Raw genomic sequence first — 21,985 nt, 5'->3', positions numbered from 1 at the left:
ATATTTTATCTTCAGAAAAGTGTTTTGAACCCTCACAGAATTCAGTCCATTTAAAATTTGAATGACAGGATATGCAAATGTCCCATTTCATCTCCTTTAGGCATTTAGCACATCAGTGACAATTCCCAGAATATTTCCAGAGTAAGCCAATCCTGACTTTCCTTTGAACAGGGCACTCTGAGAGGTCCTAGCTTAAGGCAGCTGTACTCTACCTTTTTCTAAAAACATCTGGCTTCCTCTATGGTACTGATACTTACTGTGCAGTACCAGTCCTTACACTCAGGTGACCTGATACAATGAACTCTCAAAAGTGCAATGATATTCAAAATCATGTCTAGCAATATCGCTCTCTTACTGGATGCGTTTTTAGACTTAAATAAAACCATTTTTCGGGTTACAGAAGTGGGAGCTCACAGCATCCTTTAAATTAAATACTGGGTTAGCTGTCATTTCCATTGCTTTTATAGAACAGCATACAAAGAAAAAGGTACAGTATACACATGAAGTCCACATGTAAATCTTCATCTGTTCTAAAGTTGACCCAACTGGTCCTAAAGCTTTTGTTTTTTCATCTAGGCCTTCAACTTCTTTTCCCCCAGTTGCTAGGTAACTGTGATTGTATTGTTCGGTTTATGCATTAACCATTAATAGCCATCGTGTTTGTCTTTTTTGATGTATGAAAATAATCATAGTGCAAAACAAGATGACTTCTTTTCTGATCAAAAGCTACATTCTGAATTTAATGGCTAAAGTATCTCAGCCAACTCACACAATTCATATAATTGCTGCATAGTGAGGTATACAGTCAAATTGTAAGTTACAGTGCTTTTGGAAGGGCGGTTCTATTAAAAGTTGTCTTTAAAAGAAATTCTTTAAAATCCCTCTAGAACACCTATTATTAGATGGCAGAGGTCTCATGCTGACAGTACTAAAACATCCTTTGAATTTCTAAAAATTACAGATGACAGCTTCCTAACTCAAAAAGGGTTGCAACCAACACAGGGGAATTCTAAATTCAACTATGTCTTGACAGGTAAAAAGGAATTGATCTCACAAGTAAAAATTAGTGATTGCTTCGGTGCAAGTGATCATGACTTGATTACACGTGTTGCCTGCAAACAGATTAAAGTTTAAACCAGCAATATATATGCTTGGCATTTTAAAAGGGCCACTTTTCGTAAACTTGAAAACAGGAAGTAAGCCAAATCAGATGAGAGGGAGAAAAACCCCTCCTTGCTAAATACCCAAAACCACAATCTTACTATAGAAAGCCAAACCAAGAAACCAGCCTAGATTAAAAGGGAAAGTGAAGGCAGCTATATATAGAGAGAGATAAAAATGATAGCACTTAATATGAATTAGAAATTAGGAAGTGCTGAAGAGGGAAACACAAGGCCCAGGAGAAAACTATGGCTAGCAGAGCTAATGACAACAAAAAGGAAGCTTTTCCGTTTTTTTCTTCCTCTTTTTTCCTGCCTCCCACATTGACTGGTCAGTCACTAGATGTTCTTGGTACAACTGTAATGCTATTCCATATTTTGGGGCAAAAGCCAAATGACGTGATGGTGTCATATCATGAATATACTTTCCACTCCAACAGTAACTGAACATGAGATTACAACAGTAGCTACCAAAGTTAATACTTTTTAAATTATCAAAGATTTTCCATTCAAGAGCTAAACAAGAACTAGATGAGCTCACTGGACAGTGAACATTGCTTTTCAATAAGGTATGGTACACTCAACAAATTGCAGAGGACTAGAATAAAGGTAATGTTGTGCCCATATATAAAAGGATAATCAGGATGCCATACTTAACTACAGTCCTCTCAAGTCTGACATCATTAACAAGCAAAATAATGGACAAATTATGACAGGAGTTGATTAATAAAGAAGTAAAGGTAATATAATTATTGCTTATTAACACGGGGATTAATCAAACATCTTGATATCCTTTTTTGATAGGGTGACAAGCATGTTTCATAAAGGTAATCGTGTTGATGTGATATACCAGGCCCCTTCTATACATCACAGGTATTGCACAATTACTGGTTAATTGCAAGAGTTCGGCTACACATGCAAAGTAACTATAATGCCATAAAAAGCTCCAAACAGATATAAAATTAGACCTTGAAAATGTGTTACTAACTTTATAGCTGGTTGCTACTGACCTTTAATTGGCACATGTAGAGGGTCTACCCTGTGCCTGGAAACCCATCAGCTGACAGAGCTCCCAGCCAAAGGGGTGCAAGGGCTGGTGGGCCCACAACTGAAGGGGCTCTCAGGCCCAGCAGCTGCCAACTCTGAGTCTTGGCAGCACCCTACAGAAGCTGGGACCCAGAGTCCCACAACTGCAAATACTGGGTCCTGCAACACGTCTCCCCATGCAGGGACCCAGTTGGGTCCTGGCAACCATGAGGCACATGCGTGATCTTCTGGCTCTGTGTGTGTGTGGTGGGGGGGGAAGAGAGCCTCCGGGCTGAGAGACACTGCTGCCACGATATCCTGGTCCTGGCCGTTTCAAACACACCCAAGGCTGGGAGATAACAGCAAGTGAAACGTTCCAGCGCCAGGAGGTTTCACGTGCCCTTGCGGGTAGGAGATCATGGCAGCTAGATCTCCTAAGCCCCAGGGGTGTGTTGGACACACCCACAGCTGAGAGCCTCAGCTGAAGGGCCTCCCAGATGCAGAAGCTTGGTTCTTGCCCAGTGCAGAAGGAGCCCAATGTAGGGCTATTGTGCCTTATTGGCAATAAGGCACTATGGGAGCTAATGCATGATCCCACAATTGTACTTCCTGCCATGAGACAATAATTGTCTCTAATTTTTTTACTGCAGGTGGTCCTTGCTCTGCTTAAAACCAGCTGCACCAACCTCACGTGCACCAGCCAGGGTGTAAGTTGGCAAAAAACGGCCAGTTTCATCAGCACTGTAGATCTGCTTTAGGATTACGCCATGCTCCACAACCAATTTCTGGAAAAATCCACAATATTTTTCAGCAGCTTCATGATCAGTTTTTTTTCTCCGGACACATTAAGCCTTCTGATACCATGGCGAAGTATGAAGCAAGACAACCATCCATCTGAAAAAACACAGGCCTCGGTCATTCCCATTTGTTGACAGAAGTCTTTTGCTTTTTCGATCCTCATTGGGCCAGAAATTGGAGCTCTCTCTGAACGTTTTAAAGCAAACCATTCATACACTATCTTGTCTAATTGTTCCAATTTTACTTTGTGCAGAGTACGGTGTTGCTCAATTGCTTCACTTGTCTCAGAATTCATCGTGAACTGGAGTAACTCTGCCCTCTGTGCCTCGATGTCATAGATCATAGACGAGACAACGTTGAATTCCTGCATCAACCTTTTCCTGTTTTCTCCTTTTTCCAGGCACTTAATTATGTCCAATTTCTGTGTAATCATCAAAACAGCACACTTTCGCTTCTGTCCTGTGCTTGTTGATGGAGTATTGATAGCCACAGTTGCAGGATGGGTGAGATATTCAGCAATATTCAGCAATAAAGTCACAGAAAAAGCACAGGCACAAGCTCAACGCAATCACAACATGATCAAAAGCACAAGCACAAGCTCAACACGATCACAATGGCGGATGGTGGGTGAGAGAGCTGCTAGTGACACCTCTCGGCAGCGTCCCGCACAGCAAGATGCTGTCTATGACAGATGCCAGTTAATAGAGAATTCCAGATGGTAAAGTGCTGGATAACGCAGCTTTTACTGTATGCAGGAACAAGCCATACAAGATAAGGGACTCCACCGCAGTAATTAGAGATTCTACAAAAATTGAGCGCCACGGTGGACAATCATCTGAACAGCAGCTCACAGTGTACCAAAAAGGGCTAATACCATCCTTGGATGTATATATAAGGAATTATCATGTGGGAGTGAAGGGGTCATATTGCTTCTATATTGAACCTAATGAGACTGTCCCTGGACCTAATGATACTATGTACAGTTCTGGTTTCCAGCATTCAAGTATGCCAAGTTTGATATGATTCAATGATGAATGTGTTTAAATGATTGGAAAATTTGCCTTATTAAGTGTCAAATAGCTCAATCTTTTTAGCTTATCTCATAGAAGGGAAATGAGCGATTTGACCAATCTGTACATACAATCATGGGAGACAGGAAAAAAGATGACACCTAATCTACTGCAAGATTCAATGGCTGTATGTTAAAACTAGACAGATTCAAGCGAGAAATGAAGTGCACATTTTCAACAGCAAGGGTACTCAATCACTGAAATAACTTATCAAGAATTGCAGTGGATTCTCTACCACATTTTAAAATCAAAATTGGGTATTGTTTCTAAACTTTAAGTTTTTATTTAAGCTTAAGTTACAAGCAGCTATTGTACTTGAAGCACCATTTCATACAAGGAAGTACTATGGCCCGAGTCACAGGTGCTCAATCCACAGCCTGCAAGCCAGGTCCGGCCTGAAAAGCTGCACCATCCAGCTCGCTGGACTCCCCTTGCATTCAGAAATCTGGCAATGGGGAGGAATGGCAACATTCATTTGTACTCCCCTGCTGTGAAATTTCTAGACCTGTGGGGTGCAGGGCAGGCTGGATAATGTGGCCCTGTGTGCTAAATCAGATGCACCAGGCTGAGGCAGCAAAAGGCAGGATCCCAGCATGCAGAACTGAGCTGGGTCACCATGAAGGCTGGCCCTCAGGGCTGAAAGGCTGAGTACCACTAAGCTGAGCTAATGCAGGGGGTCCAGGTAAATGTTCCTTTCTGGACTAAAAATCTATGAAACCTACACTTTTGCCAAGTTCTGTACACACTAGCTGCAGGAAGAACAGGTGCATACGTTTCCATTGTGTTAGAAGAAGGTGCAGTACCAGCATGCCAAAATGGAAGCTTGCTTGCTATTTTTCCTTAATAAGGCCCCTGAGTATTTTGCTGCACCCTCCATGCACAATAATGCCCTAACTGAAAAAGAGGTGCTGCAAGATACCCATGCTGCCAAAAAATTACCCTGGGACGGATAAAGACATAAGAAAACTTCTCCATTTCTACAATTCTATGATATACATCATTGTATGTACCTTGGTCAATGCACAACTCTAAGGTCAATCAATTTTCCCTCTCAATGTATGTATGTATAGAGCCACACTTCTCACCAGACTGGCTTCTGGTCATGCCTGTGCATGCAAAATTACTTCTCCACAGGTTACAGAGTGAAAAATGTGCAAGAATTTCACACTAGGATCAGCCAAAGACTTGTGGCCCAAGAACCCACATTCAGTTTGCAAGCAAAAAAGAAAAGTAATAAGCATTCTGTCCCCACCTTCTATGCAAATAAATGGCTTCAAAGTAAAAACTTTCTTGACATTTTTAGGTTCAGAATATGGGGCTTTTGCTATTTTTCCCCACTGGGAGCAAATATAGGAAAGGAAATAGTCATTTTATGATGCACAATTTTATTTACATTTATTTTGTAAAATCAGTCATTCTGTCTCTCACACACAATTCAGTAACATCTACTAGTTCTCACACTAAAATCTGAGCCATAACAGCGAATTTCTTATTCACTGAATGGGGGGAGACACAGCTACATCAGAGTTACTGCGGTTAACTATTGGCCAATGCCTATTTTTTTGCTTTCAGTGGCTATATCAAGTGATTTCATCATTATAAGTCCCATCCAACTACCTCTATCAGCAATTTATTAAAGCCTTTATTGATTACCTTTTTATCTAACTTCTTTCTTCAGTGACAACAGCTTAAGAAAGTACAGCGCTTGCTGTAAATAACATAGCATTTCCCAGCAGTCACCCAACTGTAATGTCTGAATTACCTTATCTTCAAAAGATTTCTCAGGTAGTGAGGTTTAATATATATCAGCAGATTATCTCTGCTTAGATGTTGTTTAAAGAGCTGCCCACTCAATATGGACTTTAAATAATTTAATTAATTTTCAAGTCCATGAGGGATATTCTCCTTTTGAAATGTACTCATAATTCTCATCAATGTTGATGAAAGGAAAGTCCAGTCCTTTTCATAGTGCAATCATAAGGAAAAGGAACTTGTAGTAACAAAACAAAGCAAGAGGCAAGAGATAAGGCCACAACAACAGGTAAGGCCTGCCCTGCATGCCATCAAAAGATCATTTATTCCATCTGAAGTATTATTAAAAGCTTTATCTTCAGTGTCCGTAATCAGGCAAAACTTCTTTTGAATTTAGTCACGTTCAAAAAAGCTATCTGGCTCTAAATGTAGAGGAACAGGCCTGAAACTGAATAGCCACTGAACTTTTTTGGGGGTGTTCAAAATTCAAATTGTGGTATGGATTACTGCTTTGTGGCCCGATATAAATAACTATGCTAGTAGTAAGGGGAGGCATTTGGACCAGAAGTAAATCTGGTTAAACTTATTAAATATAAAAATATATTTAGCTTGCAAATTAGAGAGAAAGGCTTCCCAACCTGAAGCATGCTCATTTTGCATGATTTGCCAGACTGAGACACCCATAGCAAGCACTCATATATATTATACCTCTGGTCAAAAAGGGTTCACTATATATACACAAATAATACTTACCTACAGTATGTAGCCAAGAAAGTAAAATGCTTGAAAATCTACAGAAACGGTACTTTTCCATGAGGATTTCACTTTTGCATCAACATAACAACTGTGCCACACCCTATCATAAAGCATATTAAAGTGAGCAATAATTACAGGGATAGGGACAGAACAGAAAGATGCTGAGGTGTAGGCAAAAGTATTTTAGGGTGTTTACACTATACACAGGAAATCTAAGTGAACGACTATGTAATGTAGAAATGTCGGAGCCAGCTTTCTCATTTTGCTGTTAATTTCCTGAAGAATTGTAATTCAGTTTCTTGAACACCTTAGGCTTTTTTTAGAACTGTAAAAACAAAATCTATATTGCTTCCATCACATTTAAAAGTGAAATTGGAAGTAGTTCAGGAAAACAGGACAAATATTTATATTCCCATCTACTGATTTTGTTTGCAACATTGCTTCTATATTTCAGAAGCTTACTAGGGCAACTATTGCAGCTTGATTTTAATTTATTGCTGCCCTTCTATTGCACTTCCCCTTCAATTCTCATGACCTCTCTTTTGAGTACCTATTTTCTGTTTCTACCAAATACCTTATTGCCATAGCAAAGTCCTCCATAATAATGTTGATGCCCTCGAACACTCAGCAAATTACTGTTTTTCTGAGGGTCTTGTTACACATTGCACTTTGAGCTACTCAAATGTTGATAGGTATTAGTACTAGTTTGGGTTTAAATCAGTCATGCGTTCAAGTCAGCAGAGGCCTTGAGCAATGAAAGTAAAATCCTCCTCCTCTCCCCTCCCATTCCAAGCTTCTCCCTACCCCTCCAGCCTTCATAGCTCACCTGTGCCCTCCAACTAATTTGTGGCCATTCTCCCAACTCAGAGAGCAGCAGCAGCATTGGCCTGACAGGCAGGTTCTCTTTCTCCTAGGGCAGTGGCAGCAGCCACAAGTTAAGCTGGAGCCAGGGGACACAGGTGAGCAGGGATCTGGGGAATGGTCACCCTAATCTTGGGGCAGGTGTAGCCTAGAGTGGCTACATGTTAGTGTGACATGTGCTGGGTAACACAGCTCAGAGATAAACCTAACCTGGAGTGGCATAACTAAGCTGCCTAAAGCCCTGGAAACTAGCTTCAGTTGTTAATGTGTGGACAATTCAAGGTAGAGCTCCAGGAGCCGCCTGAAATTCTGTGCAACAAGGCCCTGACACGCCTCTCCTAAACTTTGAGCTTAGATCAAAATTTCATTTAAATGAATCCTGAATTTTCAAGTTTATCCCCTTAAAAGATTTTTCCCTAACCATCTAAAATTTCCAGACTGTATTATCTTTTAAAGAACACAATTACAGTGGAACAAAAAAAGTAGATAACATACAGTATAACTATTTTCACGTACCTTAAAGCCAAAACAAGAAGGGTCACCTTTTGTAGGCACGTTTTCATGAAGGCATATTTTTAGTCTTGCTTTTAGAGCTCTAGATCAATGCTCTGCAAAAGTAAGAATACATTACAATTCAAAATTAACTCCATGAAGAAAGCCAACTGTATATCATTATTCATTTTCGAAACATGAACGTTTTGCTATTAAACAGAGAAAGAAGCTGCTCTCTACCAAAGAATTTAGGACCAGTTTTTTCCTGCAAAAGATCTTCCCATCAAACATATTCTAACAGAGGAGGCACTACACTTAATAGGTAGAAGATATCATCTCACTGTGCTGCATCTTCCCTGTTAGTAAAGTGTTTTGAGATCTATAGCAAAGTATCTTGCTAAATGGGTACTTTGCATCAGTCTTTCATCAGTCCCATGGGACTCCCCTGCCCACTGTAGATCAGGGAGGCCCAGGGGAAGAAGATTCCTTACCCTCCATCGAAGCTGACCTCGTGAAGGAACACCTTGACAGGCTGGATACCTTCAAGTCAGCCAGCCCTGATGGTTTACACCAAAGGGTACTCAAGGAGCTGGCAAGCATAATAGCCCAGCCCCGGCACAGATCTTCAAGACTCCTAGTGCTCTGGTGAAGTGCCTGAAGATCAGAAGAAGGCCAGTGTGGTGCCTATCTTCAAGAAAGGGAGGAAAGTAGATCTGGCAAACTACAGGCCCATCAACCTGACCTCTATCCTGGGCAAGGTCTTGGAAAAGACTATCAAAGAGGCCATCCTTAATAGACTAGCTGACAGCAATATCCTGAGGGATACCCAGCATGGGTTTATTGCGGGTAGGTCTTGCTTGACCAATCTCATTTCCTTTTACGTCCAGGTGACCTATCACCTGGACAAGGGGGAAGAGATCGATGTTATCTTTCTTGACTTTAAAAAAGCCTTCGTTCTAGTATCTCATGATCACCTCTTGGCAAAACTGGCTAACTGCGGCCTCGACCTCACCACGATCCGCTGGCTGGGGAACTGGCTCCACGGTAGGACCCAGAGGGTGGTCGTTGATGGAAGTCAATCATCTTGGTACACGGTCACCAGTGGGGTCCCTCAAGGCTCTGTCCTAGGGCCTTTACTGTTTAACATCTTCATCAATGATGTGGACATTGGTGTCAGAAGCAGACTGGCCAAATTTGCTGATGATACCAAACTCTGGGGTAAAGCATCCACACCTGAGGACAGGAGGGTGATCCAGGCAGATCTTGACAGCCTCATGAAATGGGCAGATGAGAACCTGATGGTGTTCAACACCAAAAAATGCAAGGTTCTCCACTTTAGGAGGAAAAACCTGCAGCATGCTTATAGGCTTGGCAGTGCCTATGATTGACCACAAGATGAACATGAGCATTCAATGTGATGCTGCGGCTAGTAGAGCGAAGAAAACGCTGGCTTGCATCCATAGATGCTTCTCAAGCAAATCCCGGGATGTCATTCTCCCCTTGTACTCGGGGGAGCTGGAGGACTTCGTCCAGTTTTGGGCTCCACAATTCAAAAAGGATGTGGAGAAGCTTGAGAGCGTGCACAGGAGAGCCGCGTGCATGATCAGAGGTCAGGAAAACAGACCTTACTATGACAGGCTGAGAGCCATGGGACTCTTTAGCCTAGAAAAGCGCAGGCTCAGGGGTGATCTGGTGGCCGCCTATAAGTTTATCAGGGGTGCTCATCAGGATCTGGGGGAACATTTGTTCACTACAGCGCCCCAAGGGATGACAAGATCAAATGGTCACAAACTCTGCCGCGACCGATTCAGGCTGGACATAAGGAAGAACTTCTTTACTGTCCGAGCCCCCAGGGTTTGGAATAGACTGCCACCAGAGGCGGTTCAATCACCCACTATGAACGCCTTCAAGACACAAGACATTTGGATGCTTATCTTGCTGGGATCCTATGATCCCTACTGATTTCCTGCGATGATCCTCTGGGGTCCCTTCCAGCCCAAATGTCTATGAAATCTATCTGGTTTATCATCATTATACAGCTTGTACATCCTACATACTAGTGGTGCTTTGGAATACTCAGCCCCTGCCCAGGACAGAAATGGGAGCAGGGGAACGGGACTACAAAGCAAGTAGTATATGCACAGGGGACCTACTTCTCATTAAATGAGCTAGGTATTTTATGACTAATAATTAACATCTGTCCAGAAGAAGTCAGGGCTAGATAAGAAAACAAATGAGAATAAAATTAGCATAAGGCAAATAATAGTTATGTTTGCGTCTATACAGAAGAGTCTCTTGGTTGTGCTTCTTTACAATGCACTTTTCCAGGCTGGGGAGAAGATGAATGGGTCCTCTTCAGTCTTACTGAAAAAACAGCATTGTTTCTGGGGAGAATAGTCCTTCCTGCACAGGCCAAACACAAAGATGAGGCGATAAGGCAGTGAAGCTGCCCCACAGTGCTGCCTGCTATCACTCAGCTCTCTGTCTCTGGATTGCTTAAGAGTGGCAGCAGAGGGTGCCCTTACAGATCCTTTTTTCCAGGTGTAGAATATGACGAGCTGGAGCAGATAGGCAGGGCTATATTTCTTGGCAGAATACTAAGAGTGAAGAAAGTGAAAAAGACATATCCACTATCACTTAGTGCAGAGGATGCATATGGGTAATTAGCATTCCCTTTTTTCCCTCCCTGCTGCAAATTGCACACAGACTTTTAGGGTCAAAACAGAAAAGGCACTGTTAATCACTAAAATCTGATTTACAAAAGTTTTCCCCCTAAAAGCAGAATAAGATCTATTTGATACATGGAAAACTAGGCCTTCTCATCTCTCATCAAGCCATCTATATTTATTTCACTTGTGGGTGGGGTAGATGTAAGAAACTGTCAGCCCTTTTGGTGAATTAGACCAATATTATTATTTTTTGGGTGGGAAGGGATGCTCAGCAGCTTATTTTTTTATGTAATCAAACATATCAGCAGTACAAATCTCAGTCCATTCTACAGGCAGCTCAGCTTTTCTATACTTTATGGTTTCTGATTAAAGGTGTAAATATAGGCAGATGTGCAAAAAGCCTGAGCCTCAATGGATTGAATCTTTATAAGTTAGTCTAACCTGGCTAAGTTCAACCAGTTTGTAACCACACAGACATCCACTCTAGATTGAGGAAAGCCCCTCTCATTAGTTCAAGCTCTTCTTAAACAACTTTTTGCAAGGAAGGGAGTTTTCCAAGGAGGGATATTACCTCTTGATTAGCTTTAAAAGCCCTAAAGACACAGACACCTCAGCATTAGCTAGCATACCACATGCTGCCTACTGTGGGAGGGAGGAGGGAGAGATCCCTGCTCGAGCTGTGAGAAACAGCGGGGGCTCCCTTTCACCTCACTTGCCATGCCTTGTTATTACTAGATCCTTGGAAATCTAGATCCAGCACCACAAGGGCTTATTACGTGGCTCCAACTGCCCCTTACACTACTCCCACGCGTCACAGATATTACTAATCATGCACTATGTCCCATCCCGTAAGTGTCTCTCCCCAGGGGCATCCCCACACCCCAAGTCCTAATGTTGCTTCACTTATATCCATCATTTGGGCACCTCATGCCACAGGTCTCTGTCTTTTTAACTGCCTTTGCTCCTCAACTACACATAGCTCCCCTGGGGATCCCAGTGCCTCAGGCTCTCCAGCCCAGCTCCTCAGCCTTTGTTCCCAACCCCTGGGAACCCAGGCCCTAGTCCTACTTCCTGGCCCTCCTCCCTGTTACCAGGCTGGTTGAGACCATCACGACCCCTTATCTCAATCACTAACCACCAGACCATATCTCAGCTCTATTACTGCCTCTTCTTAACCCCTGGGAGCGCAGTCTCTCTCTGTCTGCTGCTTCCTCAGGAGCTCCTTCCATGTCAGCAGCCAGGGTAGGACTACCTGCCCCAGCTTTGGCTCTAGGCTTACCTCCCCATTAAGCCCTGCTCCTTTTGGGTCAGGTGCTCCCCAACCTGCCAACTCAGCACCTCCAAAGCCTTCTCTCTTCTTAAAGTAACAAGTGTGCCCAGCGCCTCTTACAGAGGTATTAAGCAAGCAGTTAATTTTGAGTTCAAACATATAGCTACTCCCTGAACAACTTCACATGTGAAATTCCATACTTGTCCAGTAGCCATTTGCACCGCTTGCAGTCTACTAACCCATCTTCTTTACAAGAAATATAAAAGTAAAGCATAGATTTTCTCATTCTTTAACATGATGCCCAGCAAAGTAGCCTTACTGAATAATGTGAAGGTAACGTGGCAACAGAATTGTTGCCAATGATATACAAACTTGGTATTGAGGTACCAAGCACAAACAGATAGAAAGATACTAGGGATAATAATATGCTTTCTGATGCTACAAAATCATTGGCTGCATAATATGCATAAAATTGGCGGGGGAGGATCAATAAGTAACTGAGAGGTGCCTGTTGCACAGTAGCTTTTTGGTAATTAAGGGGCTGTCTTGGGAAAAAGGGCAAAACCATATCCTTGCAGTCCCTGCCATTGAAATTAACATTGGGAATCTATAAAGTCATCAGAACACTCTGATTTAATTTGAAAGGATTTCAAACACCGCCAAGCAAAATAAATAAATAGCACAGGGAAATAACTAGCCTGCAATCTGTGCCTACACAAACCCTAGACTCTCATATCAATTGTATTGATGCAAGGACTGGCTGAGTATTAGTCATACTGGAAGAAAATCATCTGGTCGTGAAAATAATGAGATTGTCTATAGAGTTGCATGGAGTTGTCTTCAAATATCTAAGTAAAACTAGGTTTTAAATGAAGCCAGAAATGTAGGAAACACTCAGACCACCTCATAGCAGTTAGGTACCCCTTCAATATGTCAGAAGCAAGATTTATTGTAATATCTTTCATTGGACCATTTTTACAGTTAGAAAAGATGTTAGACAATTTTTCAGGGACAACTATTTTTAGTTAACTCCATGATGTTATTGAAAGATGTCAAAATAATTCCCTAAGATATGTATACTACTACAGTATCAGAATCACTGTCTCTTCAGTCTTCTGATTCATTTAAACTTACAGCACCTCTGTAAAGAAATTGGACAGAAACTCAGGGCACGTCTACATGTGCCATTAGGGGACAGCAATAAACTACGGCGTTTATTGCTCTGAAGTTTATTGCTCCCAGGAAGCTCCCAGGTACGCATCCACACTAAAGCATGTTCATGCCCCAGCCAGCCTCTCCACAGCACACTAAGCCGGGTCGCAGCATCCCCGGCTGCCATTCGGCTCAGGGGATCAGCTTGCCAGCCTGGGGCTGCTCTGACTCAGCTCAAGGTGCTGGGGGTGGCTGGGGCATGAAGGTGCTTTAGTGTGGGACTAGGCAGCAGGAAGCACCCTTGTGCCCTAGCCAGTTGCATCAGTGTCTACACATGCGCTGCTGCACACGAAAAAGCTCCGCAGCAAGGCAGTGCTTGTTTTTACAAGTACAGCCCTGCTGCAGAATTTATTAGTTTCATACACAGTAATAGGGAGCTTGGGGGATCCAGGCTGCCTGTTCCACAACAGCAGTGGGGGGGAACACAACATGTCATGCCACCTCTGGCCACTCAGAAGCAGGGAAGCCCTGAGCTACAGTTTGCCTTCAAGAGAAGGGGAACAAACAGACAAATCCAAAGACTTTAAAAGAAAGAAAGGAAACATCCTAGCTTCAGAGTTAAACTATATTTTATCTTTCAAAGAACAGGTCCCCTTATGACAAAGTCAATTAAGGTGACAAAGAATATCTAAGTGAGAGAAGTTTAAAACAACAAAACAACTAATCTATTTAATTTGAAAAAGGAAGAATTCTCTGACAGGCAAACACAAGGATTTATTGGGTTTTTTTCTGGTGAAAGTAAGACTTTGAAATGATAATGTCTGTAGAGGAACCTATTACATTTGTTACTCTTATTGGGCTCAATATAAAAGCCATGCTTTTCCTGTGCCATCAGTAGTTTTTTTGCTCACTACAACTGAGATAAAAGCTTTATTTTAGAGCAATTTATCTGTCTTACATTGTAATTATGTAAATATTAATTAAAAGATTAAATCTACCTTTTTATGAAACCCTATGGAGTCACATTCAGTGTAGCTCTTGAGCAGTTAGGGATTGGACAACAACAGTAGATGTTTATGACGGACATTTAAAAGAGGTATTTACATTAATAGAGCTAAGAGATGTACACTGAGGAAAAAACAGCACTGAGTTAAGACATTCTTTACTCATGATACACACTTCTTTTAGAAAACCACTAGTAACCAATTATTACATACTAGCATGTTCTAACGAATTCTGAAACTATCCACTTACAAACACCAAGGGGGGGGGGGCAACAAGAGTTCCAATTAGCATACAATAAAATCAACATGAACTCAGATATCAGTTCAAGGCCCCAACAGTGAACATGCTTAGATACGCGTATATCTGTACTCCTTTGAGTAGCTGTCACTGAGGTCAATAAAAATACTTATGAGTAACCTTATAAATACACTGAAGCACCTGCAGAATTGGGGAGGTGGGATGTAAGCCTTATATTAGACATAGACTAACAGGTTGATAGGTGGATTGTAAAGACCACAACCTATTCAACTCCAGTGTAAGGTTCTACTCTGAAATTAGATACACCGGGTGCATCTATATGAGATGTGTTACCGCGCAGTGAGTATGCGCATCTACACATGTGCACGCTTACTGAGCAGTAAAAACCCTTAACTGTTCTTAAATTTGCTACCTAAAATGCAGGTAACAAACTTAACTGTTATTACTTACTGCGCAGTAACACATATGTAGATGCGACCTGAGAGCAATTTTGCTCCTGGGTCTGCCCAGTCACTAGGGGGCTGCAGCCTAGGAGCCTCTCCTGCCCCAGGGCTGGGCTGCTGCTGTAGAAGCCCCTGCGTACATGCTATAAAAGCCTGCTAACAAAAGCTCTAGAGCACACACACCAAGGATCCTGAGAGCACTGCAGACCCTATGTGTCCCGCTGGACAGGCCACAGCCCTGCTGTGCCTGCCTGGCAGCACCCCTGTACCATGCAGCAGTCAGGGCAGTGCCATCAAGGCCAGAAGCCTGGTGAAGGATGCTGCTGGCTGTGCAGTCTCTGCCCAGCCCTGTCAGACCCCCAGAGCCACATAAAGGCTGCTTCTGGTAGCAGAGCCAGCACCACCTGCCTGCTGCATGCCCCCAGCAGCCTGCCCTGCACCTGCAGGTGCTGTGGGGCATAGCCTCTGCCATGCGGCTGACTGTGCCTTGCCATGCCCCTGTGCTGGGCACTGTTGGCAGCTGCCCAGGGCTGGCTATACCAGGACAGCCACACAGAGGCTCAGAGAGCTGGTGCAGGACCCAGCATGACCTCATCCTCCCCATCCAGGCTCAGGGCCACATAGGTGCGCATGCCTGTGCCCTCCACCCGGGGCCCCAACTGAAGCTAGGGGGAGACTAGCGAGCTTCTGGTGCCCTGAGGAGAGATGGAGGTGCTGTACCAGTTTGAGTGGCGTGGGTTGAGTGGGGTGGGTGCTCCAACGCCCACATTTATGAGGCCCTACTGGGTGAGATGCAGGAGGGAGGGCACGACTGGTCACCGCGACAGTGCTGCATAGGGTTCAAGGCCTTACAGGCACAGTGTGTTGCCATGACTGACCACAACCATTAGTCCGGCCATGCCTGCAAGACTATACTCTTTATGAAGCAGCTGACCATTATTTTGGTGCCCCAGGACTCAGCCTGCAACCGTGAGGTTTGTGCCAATGCAGGCAGCCTACCCAAGCCCTCGCCCTACTCTGTCCCCTCCGGTGACATGTCACCAGAGGAGGGACCCTCGGGCATGCAGTATCCTGTCCTACCCAGCTTCCCAGCTGCAGTTTCCACCAGCAGTTCCCTCAACAGCTGTGCAGCCCCAGGCCCTGCCACAACAAATGGCCGGCCATGTCATAGCCAGCTATGGTTCAGCAGGGAACTTGTAGACCTCCTACGTCTAAAAAGAGAGGCTTATAAAAGGATGGAAGACAGGAATCACCACTAAGGAAGAGTATTCTGCACTGGTCCATACCTGTAGGGAGCGAACCAGGAAAGCCAAGGCTGCAACCAAACTCCAACTGGCTACACGGATCAAGGACAATAAAAAGTCCTTTTTCAGATCTGTGGGGAGTCAGAAGAAAAGCAAGGGTAACATTGGACCCCTGTTAAACCAAATGGGACACCTGACAACCAACACCCAGGAAAAAGCCAACCTGCTTAATAGGTACTTTGTGTTGGTTTTCCACCAGCCCAAAGGGACTGCCCTGCCTAACATGATGCAGGATGGCCAGGGTGAGGGTGAATTTATAGCCAACATTGGTGTAGAACTTGTAAAGGAACACCCTGAGAGGCTGGACACCTTGAAGTCCGCTGGTCTTAACATATTGGACCCCAGAGTAATTAAGGAACTGGCAGGCATCATAGCCCAGCCACTGGCAAAGATATTCAAGAACTCGTGGCGCTCAGGTGAAGTAGCCGAAGACTGGAAGAAAGCCAACGTGGTTCCTACCTTCAAGAAAGGGAGGAAAGTTCATCCAGGAAACTACACGCCAATCAGGTTGATCTCAATCCCTGTGAAGATTTTGGAAAAAATTATCAAAGATACCATTTTTGAAAAGCTTGCTGATGGCAACATCCTGAGGGATGGACAGCCAGCACGGGTTTGTTGCGGGTAGTTCTTGCCTGACCAATCTCATTTCCTGCTATGACCAAGTGACATATCACCTGGACAAGGAAGAAGAGATTGATGTCATATATCTGGACTTTAAAAAAGCCTTTGATCTGGTGTCCCACGATCTCTTCATGGGAAAATTGGCCAACTGCAGCCTCGGCTACATCACAGTCTGATAGTTGGGGAATTGGCTCCAAGGTTGGAGCCAAAGATTGATAGTCAATAGAAAAGAATCATCATGGCGCTTTGTTACCAGTGGTTGCCCCCCAAGGCTCCATCCCTGGACCTGTACTCTTTAACATCTTCATTAATGATGTGGACACTGGTGTCAGAAGCGGACTGCCAAGTTCACCGATGACACCAAACTTTGGAGTACAGCGTCCGCCCCAAGGATAGACTGGTGACCCAGGCTGACCTTGATAGGCTTAAAAAGTGAGCAGGTAAGAACCTGATGACATTCAATACAGATAAATGCAAGGTACTCCACCTTGGGGGGAAAAAATCCGCATCATGCTTATAGGCTCAGCAGTGCTACACTCACTAGCACCACAGCCAAAAGGGACTTGGGGATCATGACTGACCACAAGATGAACATAAGCCACCAATGCAATGTCGCAGTTGGTAAAGTGAGCCACATGCTGGCATGCATCCATACAAGTTTCTCAAGCAAATCTCAGGATGTCATCCTTCCACTGTACTCAGCCTTGGTGAGGCCGCAGCTGGAGTACTGCATCCAATTCTGGGACCCACAATTCAAGCGGGATGTCGACAAGTTTGACAGAGTCCAATGGAGAGCCACACACATGATCAGAGGGATGACCTGGTCACAGCCTATAAGTACATAAAGGGTGTACATCAAGATCTGGGGGAACACCTGTTCACTAGAGCATCCCAACGGATAACAAGGTTCAATGGTCACAAACTCCTCCAAGACCATTTTGGGCTGGACATGACAAAAAACTTCTTTATTGTCCAAGCCCCCAAGGCCTGGAATAGACTCCCTCCAGAGGTGATGCAAGAATCTAAGAAATAGAAACAAGCTTAACGGTGAGTTTATTTGGTTTTGATTTGACCTGCACAGCCAATTAGATGAATTCATAACTTGATTTCTGGTTTGGATTATTATATGAGTGTATTTACCCCCCTGTTTACAAATCAATAAAACATACATATACACTTTCTCAAACACTTCCTAGTGATAATCACCCGAAAAACATTAATTCCCAAGCTTGCCTAACATTATATTGACATCTATTCATTGTTACTAATGAATTTTATGAAGAAATGAATTTTTAGAAATGGAAAATTTTCCATGGAAAAATAAAGCACTGGAAAATTGTCCGTTTTCGAAAATTCCACTTCTCTGATGCCAGGCACCATGAGAAGCATCAGAAACAGGCCGTAGTGGGTCAGGCACCCAGTGCTCATTGTGCACTGCCCCAGCCACATCCAGTAGAGGCATGCTCAAAGGACAGCAGCAGCGTGTGGGGAGGGCCCTGTGGCGCCTCCCCAGAAGGGCCCCCAACAGGGAGAGCAGGGGCACAGACAGTTCTTTGTCTCAGTTGTCTTGGAGCCCCATGCCCCCTGAGCCTGGATGCCATGGGCTGGTTGGCAATGCAGCAGAGTGGGTGGCCTGAAGGGGAGTGGAGTCTGGAGCCACGGCAGCAGGTCAAGCCAGGAGCCTGGCTTGTCCCACCCTGGGAATGGGGCAGGGAAGACAAGCTGCTTGCACCCAGCAGCCAGTAGCCCACCAGCCCCAGGGGAGCACATGGGGGCAGGGGGCTTAGCTAGCAGCCGCCTGGGCCTGGGCCTGGGCCTGCCAACCCTACTTACCATGGTCCCTGGACCTATGCATGGTCAACCCCTGATCTGAGGCCAGGCAGGGTATCTTCTATGAAATGTTGCAAATTTCACAAAAGGTTTGTGTCTCATGGCTCTGCAGGCACAACATCTGGACACAGGGGAGAGGCCACTATGGCCAGTGGGGATGCCGTGTCAAGATCACTGAGATGTGAGGGGAATAAAGACTTGCTGTTTGGATACGTGTCTGCCATGAGAGTGGTGCAGAGGGTAGGGGGTTTGGGAGGGTGGGCAGCAGGGCAGCTAGGCTAAAACAGAAAGTGCTGGAGGAAGTGGTCAGCTAGACCCTCCCATGCCCAGTGCCCTGGCCCCTGCTAGCAGGTGTGTGGCTCTTCTAGTGCTTCAGTGGAGATGACCTGCTGCTGCCACTGTAAGTGGTGTTTCTGCTGCCAGGCGTCCGCTGCCCGCCACTCGTCCTCCACCCAGGCCTCACAGAATAGTGCTCCCCGGGCCTCACAGATATTATGCAGTCCACAAGCTGCGACAATGACATACGAGAGGTTCTCCTCAGCGACCTCAAGGCAAGCGGTGAGGAAGCATCAGTAGCCTCTGAGGCAGCCGAAGGTGCACTCAACCAGAGTGCAATTCTTGCCCAAGCTGTTATTAAAGTGGGCCTCATGGGGATCCAGGGAACCAGTGTAGGGCTGCATCATCCAGGGCAGGAGTGGGAAGGCAGGGTTCCCAATGAACAGGGAAGGGATCACAATGGCATCCAGTTACAGGTCCAGCATCGCTGGCATGAAGCACACACACTCCACCACTCCTGCCAGGCTGGAGTTCCAAAGCATGTACGCATGGACTTTATGCACGCTGCCCACCCAGCCAGTACTCACACAGGTGAATGTAATCCACTGCTCTACAATGTCCTGCAGGACCACAGTGTGAAATCCCCTGTGGCTGTAATAGGGGCGGTCTCCGTGGAGCAGGCAGGTAACCAGGATGTAGGTCCCATCCAGGGCCCAATGCACTGGAGGAATCCCTGTGCATGGAATCCTGTCACCTCCACCAGGGAGTTATGGACATGGAGCACAGTGTGCCCCAGCACATCCTGGAGAGCACCACACACCTCCAAGACAGTCTCCCTGATGGTGGCCTTGTGCATGCTGACCAGATGTCCAACATACTGGAGGCTGGTGGACGTGACCAGCTTTAGCAGTGCAAGGGCCAGCTGGGTGTCAGCAGGGAAGGCCAGTTGCATGCCACTCTCCTGCCGCTCCAGGTGGGGACAGAGCTGAAGCACATCCCAGAAGGTAGCCTGGGTCAGCCAGAACACATCCAGCCACTGCTTATTGTCCCAGGTCTGCTAGATGAGGTGTAGCCACCAGTGCTGGCTGACACAGCAGGCCCAGAGTTGGTGGAGCTAGAGGCCCAAGAGGGCAATGGTGGCCTTGGCTGTGACATCCAGAAGTCACTCGTCGGTGTCCCTGGTGGTGGCAGCTGTAAGGCAGCAGCTCTGGGACAGCACACTGCGGGTGGCCAGGTGGTTGCTGGTTGTGGGTAAGCTGGTCAGGGCAAGATGGCCATTGGCCAGGCAACAGTCAGTACAGTGAGCCAGCAGGAGCCTGTGGTTCTGGTTGTCACTGCCAGGGCCAAGGACTGGGGCAGCCCTAGTGCAGGGAGGTAGAGTGGACATGGGCAAGCTGTTGTGTGCTGCCTCTACACTTGCTATGCTGCTCTTGAGCAAGGAAGAGGCTGGCCACAGGGCAGAGAAAGGAGCTGGCTTTTAAAGATGGCTGCCAGGTGCTGGCAGCTGCAGCTGGGGCCTGGAGCTCTCCCCAGTGGCCATAGGAGCATATTGCAGGGCTGCAGGGAATTGGGAGCAAATCTGCTCCCTAATCTCCTCATGTGTAGTCACCTATCCAAAAACCCTTTCTGTGCATCTTACTGCACAGTAAATCTAGGCTGGAGTAAATGCATGTGTAGACACACTCACTATAGCCTTAGGCAAGTCAGCTGATTTCACCACTTTCATTCCTCCAGCTGTAAAATTCTGCTACCTGTATTTATCTCCTACTGAAGACATGTGAAATATTAATAGATGCTCCATGAACAACATTTATGCAGTGTTAATGTAAAGCTAAATGCAATGAAGAAAGAGACATCCAGTCAATGGAAACTAGACACAGCCCCCAAGGAGGACTATATAGCAATGGCCCACACTTGTAGCGATCAGACTGAAAAAGCTAAGACAGTGACTGAACTAAAATTAGCAATGGGAATCAAGGACAACAAGAAGCCCTTCTTTAGCTTACAGGGGAAATTGGAGGAAAACAAATGCGAGTGTGGGGCCACTGCTCAACAACTCCGGACAGCTAGTCACTGGCATTCAGGAGAAAACCAAACTCCTGAATGACTACTTTGCTTTGGTCTTTCTCTGGGCCAAGGGGAAAATCACTCCAGCTAGGGTACAGAATGAGTAGGGTTCAAATGACTGTCTTCCTACTATTGCCATAGAACTAGAGCATAATGATTAAAGAAACTGCAACTATATAAGTCAGCAGGACTGGATGAATTTCATCTCTGGCCGAAGTAATCAGAGAGCCCCTGACAAATCTCTTCCAAAACTCGTGGTGATCCGGGGAGGTCCCTGAGGACAGGAAGAGAGCCAATGTTGTGCCCATCTTCCAGAAGGGGAGGAGGGAGGACCTGGGTAATTACAAGCCAATTAGCCTAACTTCTATCCCAGGGAAAATCCTGGAAAAAAATCTTTAAGGAGTCTATGTGCAATACGCTTACAGAAGGTAGGATTCTGAATGACAGCCAGCATGGCTTCATCGCGGGCAGGTCTTGTCTTACCAACCTCATCTCCTTTTTGGATCAGGTGACTCACCACCTGGATAAGAGAGCGGAGGCTGACATTATATACCTCAACTTCCAAAAATCTTTCAATCTGGTACCTCACGATGTTCTCGTGAGAAAACTGAAAGACTGTGGGCTTAACTGTGAGACAGTCAGGTGGGTAGGAAGTTGGTTGCGGGATAGAACCCAGAGAGTTCTAATGAATGGAACCATGTCATCTTGGCAGGAAAGGCTGAGGGATCTGGGACTTTTCAGCCTGAAAGAAAGAAGGCTGAGAAGGAACTTGGTAGCAACTTACCACTACATCAGAGGGTACATCGAGGGCTTAGTGAGCGGCTATTCACCAGGGCATCTTTGGGGAAAGAAGTAATGGTCAGACTCCTGGAAGACTCTTTCATGCTCAACATTAGGAAAAACTACTTCACAACTAGTGTGTCCAGATTGTGGAATAAGCTGCCTCCACAGGCAGTACAATCGCCTACCCCAGAAATCTTCAAGAGGAGACTAGATGGGCATCTTGCTGGGGTCACCTGATGCCGGCTGTCTTTCCTGCTTGGTGCAGGGGGCTGGACCTGACGATTTTCCAAGGTCCCTTCCAGCCTTACAATCTATGAATCCATGTCTCAATGGTATGGGGAGGTATTTTGAGGCACTGGGGTCTAGCAGATAAAGCACTGGAGAGAGTTGAG

General features: G+C 45.3%; 1 protein-coding gene across 2 annotated transcripts in view; it reads right to left on the bottom strand.

Moving 5' to 3' along the window:
• Positions 1-21,985, bottom strand: part of NAALADL2 (N-acetylated alpha-linked acidic dipeptidase like 2) — a 1,083,795-nt gene that overhangs the window by 827,880 nt on the left and 233,930 nt on the right. The window contains exon 3 of one of the 2 annotated variants that reach the window (XM_090052132.1): positions 7,940-8,031. The exons of the other annotated variant lie outside the window; for it this stretch is intronic. The gene's annotated coding sequence lies outside the window, so the exon portion shown is untranslated. The remainder of the gene's footprint in view (positions 1-7,939; positions 8,032-21,985) is intronic. 2 annotated transcript variants of the gene reach the window in all.

The sequence above is a fragment of the Crocodylus siamensis genome, chromosome 6, assembly GCF_052110815.1.
Source record: "Crocodylus siamensis isolate JL-2025a chromosome 6, ASM5211081v1, whole genome shotgun sequence".
NCBI lineage: Eukaryota > Metazoa > Chordata > Crocodylia > Crocodylidae > Crocodylus > Crocodylus siamensis.
This window is presented reverse-complemented; position numbering and strand designations above follow the sequence as displayed.